We start from the raw sequence: 13,349 nt of genomic DNA, 5'->3' as shown, positions 1-13,349 counted from the left end.
CAGAAACTGGCAAGTGTAATGTGAAATTCGGGTTTATCCTCCCAATTCTCCTTTCTCTTCTCCTACCGTTCGTATATATGTACGTGCTCGAGCATGGGAGGGTTCAACCTCGTTGAGAAGCCTTGCTTCGTACGAGAGACCCATAACAACACCGAAAGAGAGAACAACAACGTGGGTGGCGTTATAATAGTAACATTAGGACAATAACGATTAAAAGCGACGGTGGTTGGGTAAGCGAATTTGGAACGGCTTCTGACTTCCAGTCTGTTTCAACCCCTGGACGAGGGTAAAGGAAGGAATGGGACTCGAGTAGCGAGAGGAGAAAGGAAAGATCGAAATTGGCAGTAATGGGGGTGGAAGGACGAGGAATACAGAGAGAGAGAGAGAGAGAGAGAGAGAGATTTATCTAAGGGGGTTTGAATCATGGATCCTTAAAACAGAGTACTTACAAAATACAAACCTAATTACGAAGATGGAAAGCATTACGATTATATCGGACTGTATCAAAGTTTACGGTATTATTCTAATGATATTAAAACGTTGATAAAACGAATAAAACAACAAGATAATGAAGATTTAAGAAAATCTCCTTCGTTAATTTTAATTAAGTCGATCGTATTAGAAATGATCAACTTTATTATTTTAATTTTGTTGATAAGATGACAAATGATAAATATTATAATATAAACATTATAACTTTCTTTCTTTCTTATCTCTCTCTGGTTTAGATTTTCCAACACATTAGAGGGTATAATATGTCACTGAATCGATTAAATTTCTTAAGAAAGAGAAAATGTAATTGAAAATCCAATACCTCCTAGCCGTCAACGAGAAAAGAAGACGCAAACGGAGAAAAAGCCTTTCGTCTTCGGCGCCGTCGCTACCCACTTACGTTTTACCGCTCGTTGATCCTACGAAGGAAAATGGCGTGGAAAAGAAAGACGTCGCGCTGAGAACTCTTCCGTAGGATGGTTTTGAGAAAAGGAAGAGGAACAAGGAGAATAGAGGAGAATAGAATGGAGAACTAAAGTAGACTTTATTATGTGCACTAAGAGTGGATCTCTCTGACTCATTCAACGAACGTATATTATGCTAAGAATGAAATAGAACAGTGTCAGATGTTAAAAATCAAAACTGTCAAAAAAAAAAAGAAAGAAAAAAGTGGAAAAAAATAAACCTATTTTTTTTGTCTACATTCGATTTCTCGATCGTGCAAATTTTGAAAGAATTTAAAAACTTCGCCATTTGTAAACGACAGGAAAAGAAAAAGCAAATGAAGAAATAAGAAAAGGAAATATTTATAACGCGCTTCTCGTCATGAATGTACGTACTGGCTTGCAAGCCTGACGAGATAATCGCGTTCACGGACCGGCGATAAAATAGGATTTATTTCGATTTTAAATTGCCTCGCGCGCGAGTGCGAGCGCGAGCAGATGCTTAATGAGAGAAGAAGTAGCCCTGGTGCATTTGTTTATGACGATAAATCTTCGTTTATCGTCGGGACGTTGCGGCATGCTGTATAATGGACTCGTCGAGCTGGACTCCGTCAACGTCGTCCTCGCTCATCCTCGAAATAGAAATAGAAAGAGAAGGAGAAAATTCAGAGATAAACAATCGTTAATTGCCATTTCCAAGGCTAACTATGAACGATTGATGAAAGAAAGATAATAAAAAAGAATTTCTCTAAATCCATGAGATATATATTTCTTTCCATTTTCATTGCGATGAAAATGTAATCGAGGAACAATCGTAGTCGATCTTATCTTTCTCCATCAACGATATTTCATTTTTTCTTCGTAGAAACTTGTTATTAAATGAGGCAAGATACAGATAAATAAATTCGATCGTTTATTGGATCTTACATTTTTTTTTTTTAAATTATCATCGATGTCATTAGCACGATTTTCGAATCGAAATGAGGTTTGCAAGAAACGTCAACAGATTTATAAGTTGCTGCAGAAGAAATGGCGAGCACGAAACGATAATAAAGCAACGATTAACGCGATGGTGGACAGGGAAAAGGTAAAGTAAACGATGTCGACGACGACACGAAGAGTAAGGAGATGGAGGAACATTCGTTCGCAAAGGAGAAACGGGCCGATATTAAAAGCTGCGCACGAAGCACCGTGGCGGCGAGCAACGTTAATTAGTCGAAAACATGGTGCAGACGGTATGCCTACGGGGTCGGACCGCACCGTTTTATTACCCTCTGTAACGAGTACAGTGGCGCACGCGGCGTATCTAAATAAAATTACCCTGCAGAGAGCGTTTGCCTGGGTCTTTCAAGGCAGCCACACCAACTTCAGTATGAGCTTCGGTACTTGGATTCGGCGTCAGCCGGTGAACATCGTTTTCGGTCGAAAAAGATCGTTCTTGATAAGAAAAATGAAAAGAGAGAGAAGAAAGGAAGTCCATAGCGATCTTGAATAAAACAAAAATCAGAAAAAACAAGATAGATTTTTAGTGACACTTGTCGAACGTTAAAAAAATCGCAAAAATGGATTACTGAATTAAAAGTGAAAGCCCGATAATTCCTCACAATATTGAAAAACAGAAAGACAGATAGACAAAGTTGGCAAGCTTTAGTCGAAACAAAATCTTTGCTTTTTCAAGCAGCGTGACGTTTGGTGTAAATGCGAATTGCACGAGAAGCGGGACGTGGAAAAGGTTTTACGAGGAGCGAAAGGCCAATTCTGAGCGTCGAGGCCGTGCCCGTCTAACGTTTCAGCTTCGTTTAGAATTCACCGGTTGAAAAGCGGGATAAATTTTAGACTCGAGCTCAGGGAAAAAGTGGGCATTTCAGTGGATTCCAAAGCGAAAAAGGGACAAGAGGAGAAGAAAAAGAAGGAGAAGAGGAGGAGAAAAAAGAGGGGAAGAGAAAAGCGAAAGGGAAAGGTTCGTACGAATGCTGCGTGATTACGCGCAGTTACGACTCCCGTTTTCCCCCACCCTGCACCCTTAAATCGCGCAAAAGATAAGGTCGGCTTAACGTTAAAAGCGCGGCCCGATAGAAGTACGCGCAACCCCTATAAATAACGCTGCTCGCGACGACTCACCCTCTTTCTCCCTGTTTCTCTTTTTCTCAAAGACTCGTGGCAAACGTGAATCGAAAAATCACTATGAGAGAATTTTTAGTATTGACTATCGTTATAATTACAACACGTTTTCTTAAGAGCGAAATTTCATGGAGACACGTTCCATTTTGTTCTCCGCGAATGGAAACTTTTCTAAAGAAAAAAAAAAAAAGAAAAAAAAAAAAAAAAAAAAACTACGTACAGGTGGTTGCCGTGAGAAGAACGTTCTCTTAGTTACGAAGGAACAAGAAGAAATTACGAAAAAAAAATTGCAAAACTAATTGGCTTCTATCGAGTGTACGGTTCTTGGAGATCCGATATCGTCGATTTCAAAGTGTATATCGAGCATTAAAACATGATACATTTCATTTTCTCCATTCACGATCATTAACGGAACGCTTTGCGAAGGTAACGGCTTCCGTACGCAACCACCTTGTTCCTTTTTCGTTCCCGAGCGATGCAGTTATCCGCGTTCAACGTACAGTCTCTCCAAATTTAGCGAATCTAGGTTCGCCTTACCGTCAAAGATTCGAGGCGAAGTTGAAGCATCGAGTTTAGCGCTCCGTTGCTATCGTTGAAAGGAAAGAGACTTAAATGGTTACTCGATGCACGAAAGTATCAAAAGATACGTAATCAAGAAATACTTTCTCGTTCGACCTCGTCCCTATTTTTCTTTTTTTCAAATTCTTCTTCTAATTACACACACGAGATTTATCCTTTATTCTTAGTCGTCCTCTCGTTTCTTACACGTTAATTGTATCTACTTAAACATGTACTTGTATATCACTTTTTGATCATGAAAAAGAAACAGAAAATAGAATAATTACGTACTACAAATAATACGAAATCGTGCATCGTGCAACAAGAAATAAAAATGCTTCGTTCTTCCGCTAATTTATTTGTTTACCCAGGGAATAACGTCGATCTCGTAAAAGATGGTAATCGTTTAGGAAGTATTTCTCGATAGATAACAATGTCGAGTAGTCGCTTCATCGCACGAACGAAGTCGATTATAAGAGTGACCCTTTCGAGAGCGACGCTGGAAGGCAAGTTCGAAAGGGAGTCGGCGGTATTGTAAGTGGATGCCGGTGGCGGAACCGGAAGCAGGAAGTCGAGTGCGGTATAGTGGCGATGCCCGCCGTACTTATCCCGTATCGATTGTACCCAGAGCCGACGACGACGACTACGACTACGACTACGACGACAATGACACCATTGGCATTGCCACACACTACGCTGACAAGGCATTTACCTGGACGCTTCCACTTTATCGTTCGTCCACTACTCAACACTACCAAGAGAATTATAGTCAAGCCAAAAGGCTATCTCATATTTGTATTGTCTCGCTTTTCGTCCGTTTTGACTCCATGATAAAATCTTTTCATATTGTTCCTTTACTTTCGGTACTCTGTTCTTTCATACGCTATTTTTAACATGTTTATTATTTGATGATTTATGTAGTTTACATGTCATACGTAGAATGAGTACTATATATATAATGTGTGTGTGCGTGTGTGAGAGAGAGAATATAAAAATAAGATGACAATATTATATAGGTTAGACTTTTGCTTAAAAACTGACATGACTGATTTTATCAAAGAGAGTCTGTTTTAAATATAAATCGTGAATTCGTTTAGCTATCTGTGATTTGAATTTGAAGTTCACCTTGCGGCTTCATGGGCGGACATCAAAGGACACCGAATGTGTTAAGCGTACATGCATCGACTCGCGTGTGAGCTCAAAGAAAAAAAAAACGAAGAGAGAGAGAGAGAGAGAGAGAGAGGGAGAGAGAAAAGAGGAGGGAAAAAGAGGCGAAGTTTCGTTTTCATTTCGCTCGAAGGCAACGCCGTCCAATGGGGCGTCATACTTTCGTGGCAGGCATCGTTATTGAATGTTACGTCGACTCGCTGGGATCCATTACCAAACCGTCAGCTCGCGTTTCTCTCTTGTTACGGGCTCTTTATCATGCGACCACAGTCGCAAGATTTTCTTCCACCGTGGACGAAAACACGCTGAATTGAGCATATTATAAAAAACTGAGAAAGACGATAAGAAATTACAAACATATGAAACTACGAAAATGTTCAACAAAGTGTACGCGTTATTCTTAAATATGTCGAAGTTTAAATGACCAAATACGAATGAACAGCTGATAGAATATCCATAGTAATCTAGTATTTCTATCTTTATTATTCGTAGTTGTCGGACATTACTATGAAACACACAATTCATTCCATATGTCGATGCATGAGAAACAGAGAAGAAAGACAAAAGAAAGAACGCCGGAGGAAGAAAGAGCGGAACGACGGAAGATGCAAAATTTCTGAAAAAAAGAATGAGGAAAGCGTGAAGTACGCCAATCATGGGCCGTTATTGGTGGCAATTATGATAATAGCATACCTCGAGCGAGAACCTTCGTTCGTTCGTATGTATGTATGTATGTATGTTCGCGTAGGATCACGGCTACGCAGGTATGTATGTAGGTATGTACATATGTATGTATGTATATACTCAAAGTCCGATGCATCTCTCTCCTCTCTTTCTCTTTCTTTCTTGGCCGAAAGAAGAAAGGAAGACTCGAGCGAGCTTGCTCGAGGACTACCGGCCTCTATTAATCATATAAATCGTCTGTTGCGGTTGGGAATATTACGACTTGCCAATAATTGCACTCAAATTGCGCCTAGGAAAAACGTCTGCGTGACTTTCACGCGATTATAGTACACGCGTACACGATAAAACGAGACACGAGAATCATCTTTGAGATCGAACTCGGCAATCCTCGGAATTCGTCGTTCGATACGAAATTTCGATACGCGATGTAAATTAATAGTTGCATTTGCAGGATGAAATTTCATCGAAGAAATTTAATCCTGTAAAATTAACGTTCTGATGCACGTATAACGACAGTTGTCGATATCTTTGTCGTTAAAAAATATATACCGAGCTTGTCCTCACTATATGATAATACGACATTCTTTTGTACTTTGCAATAATATGGCAATCAAATGTAAACACAACTTTCTACGTCAAATGCATATTACAGTTCGGAGAATTCGAACACATGTCGATAGGTAAGACGAAATAAGTTTGTCGAAGTTCACCTCTAGTCTAATAACAACCAATCAAAAAAAAAACTCTTGTATATACCATTTATATGTTAGAAGTTGGGCGACTATGTTCGAATTCGTAGAAAAGCAGAACGACGATCGAGAAAAGCTCGTCTTAGGTATTACGAATTGTCGGAGTATTTGCTATGATTAGAAAAGAGGACGCAGGAAGTGAGTATATGCGTTTAGGTGGAAGAAAATGTTGGCGCAAACGCAAGAATTATCGGCCGCACCTAGAAGTCGTCTATCGAACTCGAAGATGCTTTCTGCGTGATTCACCGTAAGGTTTAATATTTCTCATTCTCTTTCGTACGAGAAGATTAAGTAAGACTCGCGAAGAGGAAAGTGCTCGCGACTTTTCTCTCTCTCTCTCTCTCTCTCTTTGTTCTTATCGCACTTTATCACCGCTTACGTTGATGATTCATATTAATTAACACGTAACGCCTACGTCATTCCCCGTTTAAATACCCTCACTCATCTTCAACTTCCGTGCATCTTCCGTAAAATGATCAGTCATTGTTTTAACAATTTTATAAAGAGCCGGAGGTATCTTATTGTCATACAGAGCCATTTCAAAATTTCTTTTATTATTTGCGTTTAGCTGTTAAAGAATATTCATTTGGAGAAGGGAAAAAAACAGAGAGAGGGAGAGAGAGAGAGAGAGAAAGGGGAAGAGAGAAGCGAACGGAGTGGCTCTCGTTGTGGCATATTGCTTCGATAAAAATACGAGACACAGTTGGTTCGGGTTGCACGATAGCGTCGAGCAGCATTTGTCATCGACTCACGGCACGAACATTTTATTTTCCGCGTCGTACATACCGTTCCACACCGTTGTGTGTGCCTTCTCGCACAGTAGTTAGGTAGAGATGGTTTGTATCCTCTGTGCACTCGTCGCACACGATGTAACACATACACAAATATATACACAAACATGAAACACGACAAGTGTGAATTAGCCTGTAAGAAAGAAAGGAAAGGAATATAAAATGTGTTGCCGTGCCGAGCAAAGTAAAAACCAGAACGCGACAACCTTAATACGTCCGCATAGGTTCCCTTCGCGAGGACAGTCTCGCGTTTCTAATTAGACGGGCATAGTAGTTATTTGCTTTTTCTTAGTCTCGGTAGTCCAAGTCTCGTAGTCATAGTTCTGACTATGTAGTACTGTTGCAGTTGCCGATGTTATTGTCGTTAGTGCATAAGTGCGTTCGTACACGCACCTAGCTTTCATAGCAACTACGAAACGTTCCGTACACAGAGGTGGGTCTCTCGTCCATAAAAGTGGACACCGTAACTTTACAAATAAGCTATACGCCGCCTACGTTCGTCCTACCATTTGCGGCCTCTTCTTTCCTTTCCTCATTGTATCTAGAGGACACCTTCGTTTTCTATTGCTCCCTCTTTCCCTCCCTCCCTCTATATATATATATATATATATATATATATATATGCATGTAGATACATTTCGCAACGCGTTTTACAAGAGGAATACTCTCTCGTGCGTTCCACGTTAAATTACTTTCGAAAATTTCTCACTATGAAACTATCGTGCGACGCCACAGTAAGTTTGAATTACCAATGATGCACACATGTTTGCAAGAAGATTATTTCAAAACTTTCCTCTCTATAAACAGATCACGAATCATTGCCGTCCAAAATATGATTCATATATGAGTTCATACTTCTAATTTCGATGTATTACTGTGAGATAAATTTATTGTTGGAATAACATTAAAAAAGTCAAGCCACTGATTAGACATTTTTCTTCGTAGATATAGTAACTTTCGTTTCTGCAAAAAAAAAAAAAAAAATGAACAGGAAAATGGGCAAAAAAATAGACGAAATCTAAACGAACTTGTTACATAACATAGTAGATACGTTTGAATCTCTCGACGTATCGGAATATATCGTTTCATTTTTGAAGGGTCGATCTTTCGCAGAGCCACCCTTGAATATTTAAAAGGTGCCGATCGAAGCGTTAGCGAGATACGATACGTTAGCGTAGCAGTAGAATAAATAAGTCGGACAGGAGATCGGTATTAACGGAGAGGCGGGGATGGAAGCTCACAAACACAGGGCGGCTACTCGTTCATCAAGAAATACGATCACCCGAAAAGATCCAGGTATTTCCAGTTTCGCCGTATATCTTTGCCACCTGCACCCGTTTTTCAACTTTTTCATCGGGGATGTCCTCTGCATGTTTCATAAGGATCTTTCGCGAAGGTGTAAAAACCAGAATCGGGAATCCATCGACAATAAATTAAATGGTAATGGAAAAACAAAATTCCCACATGTCAAATACATTCATTTTTGGCCTTCCTACAAGCTTCTGCATTTATTCTACAAAGAAAGTTTATATATCACTCATCAATTTTATTAGCTTTTTAACAATCCTCCAACATGACATAAATAAATAATCCTAAATAATCCTAGCGTTTCTTCGTATTTTCTGCACGACGAATAATGAAAATTATTTTTTAATAACAAATATATATATATATATATATATATATATATATATTTGTACACATTTATATATAGAAAAAAAAAAATTCTGTCAACATGAAAATTCGAAAATGCTTAATCTCTGAGTTATAAGATTTCTAAGTATGATCTTAGTACATTGGCATTCACCAAACCATAAACGAAATGCATTGATGCGAATGCATTCATTTGAATGAAACTTACATTTCAACCAACACAGTAGAATGAATAATACAATACGTAAAACTCCAACAACATCTAACAAGCTTCAAAGCCAGGAATTTTGAACCGTGTTCGGAAACTCAATGAGACGGCAAGCTGAAGCTTGTATTCAAGCAGGAGATGGGCATTTCGTACATTTCATGTAAGGAAATGTCAACGGAGTATATCATAATTCAGGCAAATAAATATAATTGGATTACACTAAGACTATACTTGAAAGTTTTAAAATTCAGAAATGAAACATTTCCCAACTCAGGTTGATAGAAATTATTTTTTGTTTTTCTCTACATATGAAAAATCCATTTGTGAAGTTTTACTACACCCCGTATATACGAGCAGCTATATAAAGCACACGTACGTATTTGTATATTGGTCACATTAAACGTTATTCACCGTACAATTCATCGTGAAATTTGCATACGAATAAAGCACTATTTCGCATATTTATTTTTTTTGAACAGGTCTCTGAAGCAGTCCGCTTTCACGATTCGAATACGGGTTAATATTCGAAGAAACTCAACTACGCGATATAAAGGTTGAAAATATGTTCGTTGGACCGTTCCACTTCCGTTTTATAATTTCCCTACGAAATTCGTTTCGTACTAGTTAGGAACGTTTCATCGACGTTTCCTCTAATCGCATATATTTTTCGTTCTATTTCGTAAAATCCAATCTCAAAATCATTTTTCTTCGAAGTCCTTTTAAAAAAGCGAAGCGTAAGCTTAAAATAAGAAATATAAATCGTTCATCAAACGTTTAAAAATTAATGTTCGAACGACGTTCCATAAAGTATTAATAGTCATAAAACGAAGTAAATGAAAAATATGAAATGAAATGAATGAAAAAGAAACATTCGAAAAAGCAACGTCACCCAAATGATTGTCTACTAATGAAAGGGGTCAACGTACGGAAAATTGCTCTCTCGAATCCATAAAAATCAAAGCGACAGGCACAGGTAGGTAGTCGCCGCTCGGTTAATTCGAATATAATACGTAAAGAGGACGGTTGATGTCGTTGAGATTCTAATTCGACGGTATTCATTGTACTCGTTGATTTTGATCTTAACGAACGTTAACGTACAAAGCCGTAAATTCTTATGGAGGTTGAATTATACGAATTCTACAATGGAGAATTTATGTTACGAGTAAAGGTAACGAATACGGTATCACAATTTCATCATAATTTTATAGGTTCAAGAGAGTCGTTAAGAATGCAAGAGCAATTATCGTGCCAATCAAACAACTCTATTATCGATGATCTCATAAGCGACGACTTTTTCTCTTCGTTCTCGAGATATCGAAATTAGTATCAATTGAAAGGTGATCTCGTTGCCGCGTAACACAGTTTTCTTCGTTGGTGGTATCGTGGGTCAGGACCGATTCGACGTTCACTCAAGAATTCTCTTTGCGTTACGCAAGGGCGTTCGAGAGTTGCGAGCCGACGCTTCGAAGGCCACGAAACGACTTTGCGATCGATGCCGTGCGATCGGCCCAATTCGAAGAGCACGTATGGCGCTCTCCTCTCGGACGCGTTATCAAAAATTTCTATTCAAATAGACGTATCATAAAGTAAAATAAAACGAAACAAAAGAAAAACAATATAGAATGAAATAAAATAAAAGAAAAGGAAAGAAAATAAAACAAAAATTGACGAACAAAGGGTACGTCAAAGTTCAGCCGTCGTACTTTGATCCTCGATCTCGTTGATTAAACTCTTTCCCAGGGTAGGGTAATCGATTATATGTACATATGTAGATCGGATAAAAACTGTCGGTAGGAAACAAAGCGCTCTCGTATTCGAGAATGACGATTAAAGTAAAGAGGATGCCCGAGGCGTATCGATGTTGCGACGCGCGATATACGCTCTAATCGCTCTAACGCGTTTCAATATTGATAGAAACGAATCACTAGCGGCGGCGTTTCCAAACGGGAGAAGAAAAATTTCCTTCTTTTTTTTTTTTCTTTTTCTTTTTCCTCTTCATTTCTCTGCTGTGACGAAAACTGTATACGCGCTAGATATAATCCGACGGTATGCGTCTAATATAGAAAACATCAACAAATTTTTTTTCGTACGATCGACGATGGTTTCGACGAAAACTATTGATATTAGAAAAGATACCGCGATGCGAGATTTCTTGGAAATTCGCTTCGTTATTCAAAGAGTGTCCTTGTAAATTCAACAACGGATTCACAGGAAACTCACGTAACTTTGCGAGAGGCGATACGCACGGAATTCGCTTAGATCATTTAACCTCTTTACATTTTTAAATGAACGCACGGGTATTTAACACAGAACACACATCTAGAAATAGTCGTTGCTTCGTCATAATCGACCGACTTTTATTCGTTTATCACTGCCGTTGAAATTAAAGTTGAAGGATAGGGTTACTTACGAGGAAGAAGACGAAGACTGGGAACTCGTGGCACATCTCACAGCGTATACATATATCTATAAATATATATATGTATGTATGTATATGTATATGCGAATAAGAACATAGAGAAAACGGTCACTGTCACATGAAAAAACAACACTGATTGTAAGATCTTTCAATCCACTGGTTTCGTACAGGGTCCTCGTCGATCTTGTTGATAATAAAACTGTAAATAAAACGATCCAAGGGCGAACGACTGAATTAAAAAAAAAAAAAAAATTATCCAAACTTATTCACGGACAGACGCACACCTTCCGACGGCTACGTTATCACTCGATCGGCCCCGTTCGAAATCTCCACAACATCCGCGTCGTATATTATTCCAAATATCTCTCTGGATATAACATCGCATTAAATCCTTTAAACTTTATCCCTGAATGTTATTCACGTTAGTTCTCCACTATTTTTTTTCTATCCGTCTAGTCGTAAAACACCGTTGGAAATACCGCACTTTGCGTGATGGCACCAAAGATCAAGAAAAATTCGTGGTATCCCTTCTTCTTTGAAAACACTTTCAAACTACGTAAATCATTATGATTTACTTATCAATAATAATCTTTATCTTTCTCTACACTTTCCTTTTATCTATCCAATCGAGCACCTATCGATCGTGTCACGGTACGCGCTTATTCCGATTATCGCGAGTTTCCATGGTGCACTCTACGCACTTAATACGAGCGAGCTAACGTGCGAGTTCAACGAATCAAAGAGCACGGGCTTAACTCTGAGTATCCTCTTCCACGAATTCTTAATTTACGTTGTCACGCACGACACACGGAGGATCACCCTTGATCCTCCACCTCCTCCTCCTTTTGGAGGACGCGACTAACGAAGACAACGCGCGAAGGAATCGTGGAAAAAAAACCAAAAGAGAACACTGGAAACGGACGATCCGCTCCCAACGACGTCGCCGGAGAAACTGAGCGGCGAAAGGGGACGAGAGAGCGTCGGCCCCCACCACTGACCTGTCCTGACGCCCCACCTCCGAGCCCTTATCCCCACTACACCACCCGTTCTCGCTCTTGCTCTCGCTCTCTCGTACACTCGCTCTCCCTCGCTCCCCACCACTTACTCGCAAAACCCGACTGAACACGCTTAACCCTCCGTGCAACTACGCTCTCCAGACTCTCTATCTCTGCCTCTTTCTCTCTTTCTCTTGCCTGTCTGGCTATATTTCTCTCTCTCTCTCTCTCTCTCTCTCTGTTTCTACCTGTCTCTTTCTCTCTTTGTTTGTAGAGTTAGTTTTATTGTATATACATTTTATATATATATATATATATTTTTATTTCATTTTTAATCTTATTTGTTACCACTCTAGTTCTCTCTCTTTCTCCTCTTTCTTTCTTTTTTCCTAACATCTCTATCTAGCAAAAGGCAAACCGTTAGACGGTGAGGTCCGAAAGGGTGTCCTAATGGTTCGATCGGGCAACGACGAGAAGAACGCTTTCACGAATTAATCGGTCGCGTCCCCGCACTAAACGTCCAGCCACGATTGACTCAGTGTGAAGAGTCGGAGAGAAAAATCACTCGGTGAGAAACGTTGGAAATTTTTCGCTTTCGGAGATTTCACCCCCGCAGACCTTGGATTTAACCATTATCTTCTCTTCCACTGCTGGACGACGACACGACGACGACGACGACGACGACGACGACGTCCGACTTGCGCGCGGTAAATCGCTTAAATCAATTTTGTCTTAATTTACGAAGAGAAGAGATCGTCTTTTCGAGGTGCTACTGACGGTAGAGATAAGGAAGTAATTTAAGAAATTCCTCTTTCTTCTTCTTTCTCTTCTTCTTCTTCTTCTTCTCTCCTCCTCCCTCTCATTTCTGTTTCTGGACATTTCCACGACGAAGCGAAAACGTACCTGTTCTCTTCTTGCTCTCAATTAATTATTGTTGTTATCGGAGGCAACATTTTGCACGCAACCTAATTTCTAAGTTAAATAGACGATTTTTTTTTTCATTTTATAACACTATCTGCATTTACTATATTTAGTATTGTTTATCATGTTTTATATTCGTTTGCTCTCA

General features: G+C 39.3%; 1 protein-coding gene across 7 annotated transcripts in view; it reads right to left on the bottom strand.

The window, feature by feature from the left end:
• The window catches only part of LOC122630282 (latrophilin Cirl-like), a 247,514-nt gene that overhangs the window by 171,002 nt on the left and 63,163 nt on the right, over positions 1-13,349 (bottom strand). For 2 of the 7 annotated variants that reach the window (XM_043814622.1, XM_043814629.1), the window contains exon 1: positions 11,277-12,249. The exons of 2 other annotated variants lie outside the window; for them this stretch is intronic. The gene's annotated coding sequence lies outside the window, so the exon portion shown is untranslated. Of the gene's footprint in view, positions 1-11,276; positions 12,251-13,349 lie in introns of those variants that run through there. 3 more of the 7 variants (XM_043814625.1, XM_043814628.1, XM_043814630.1) reach the window with 3 other exon arrangements.

This window comes from Vespula pensylvanica, chromosome 6, assembly GCF_014466175.1.
Source record: "Vespula pensylvanica isolate Volc-1 chromosome 6, ASM1446617v1, whole genome shotgun sequence".
Classification (NCBI taxonomy): Eukaryota; Metazoa; Arthropoda; class Insecta; order Hymenoptera; family Vespidae; genus Vespula; species Vespula pensylvanica.
The sequence above is the reverse complement of the archived record's forward strand: the minus strand, read 5'-3'. Positions and strand labels throughout refer to the sequence as shown.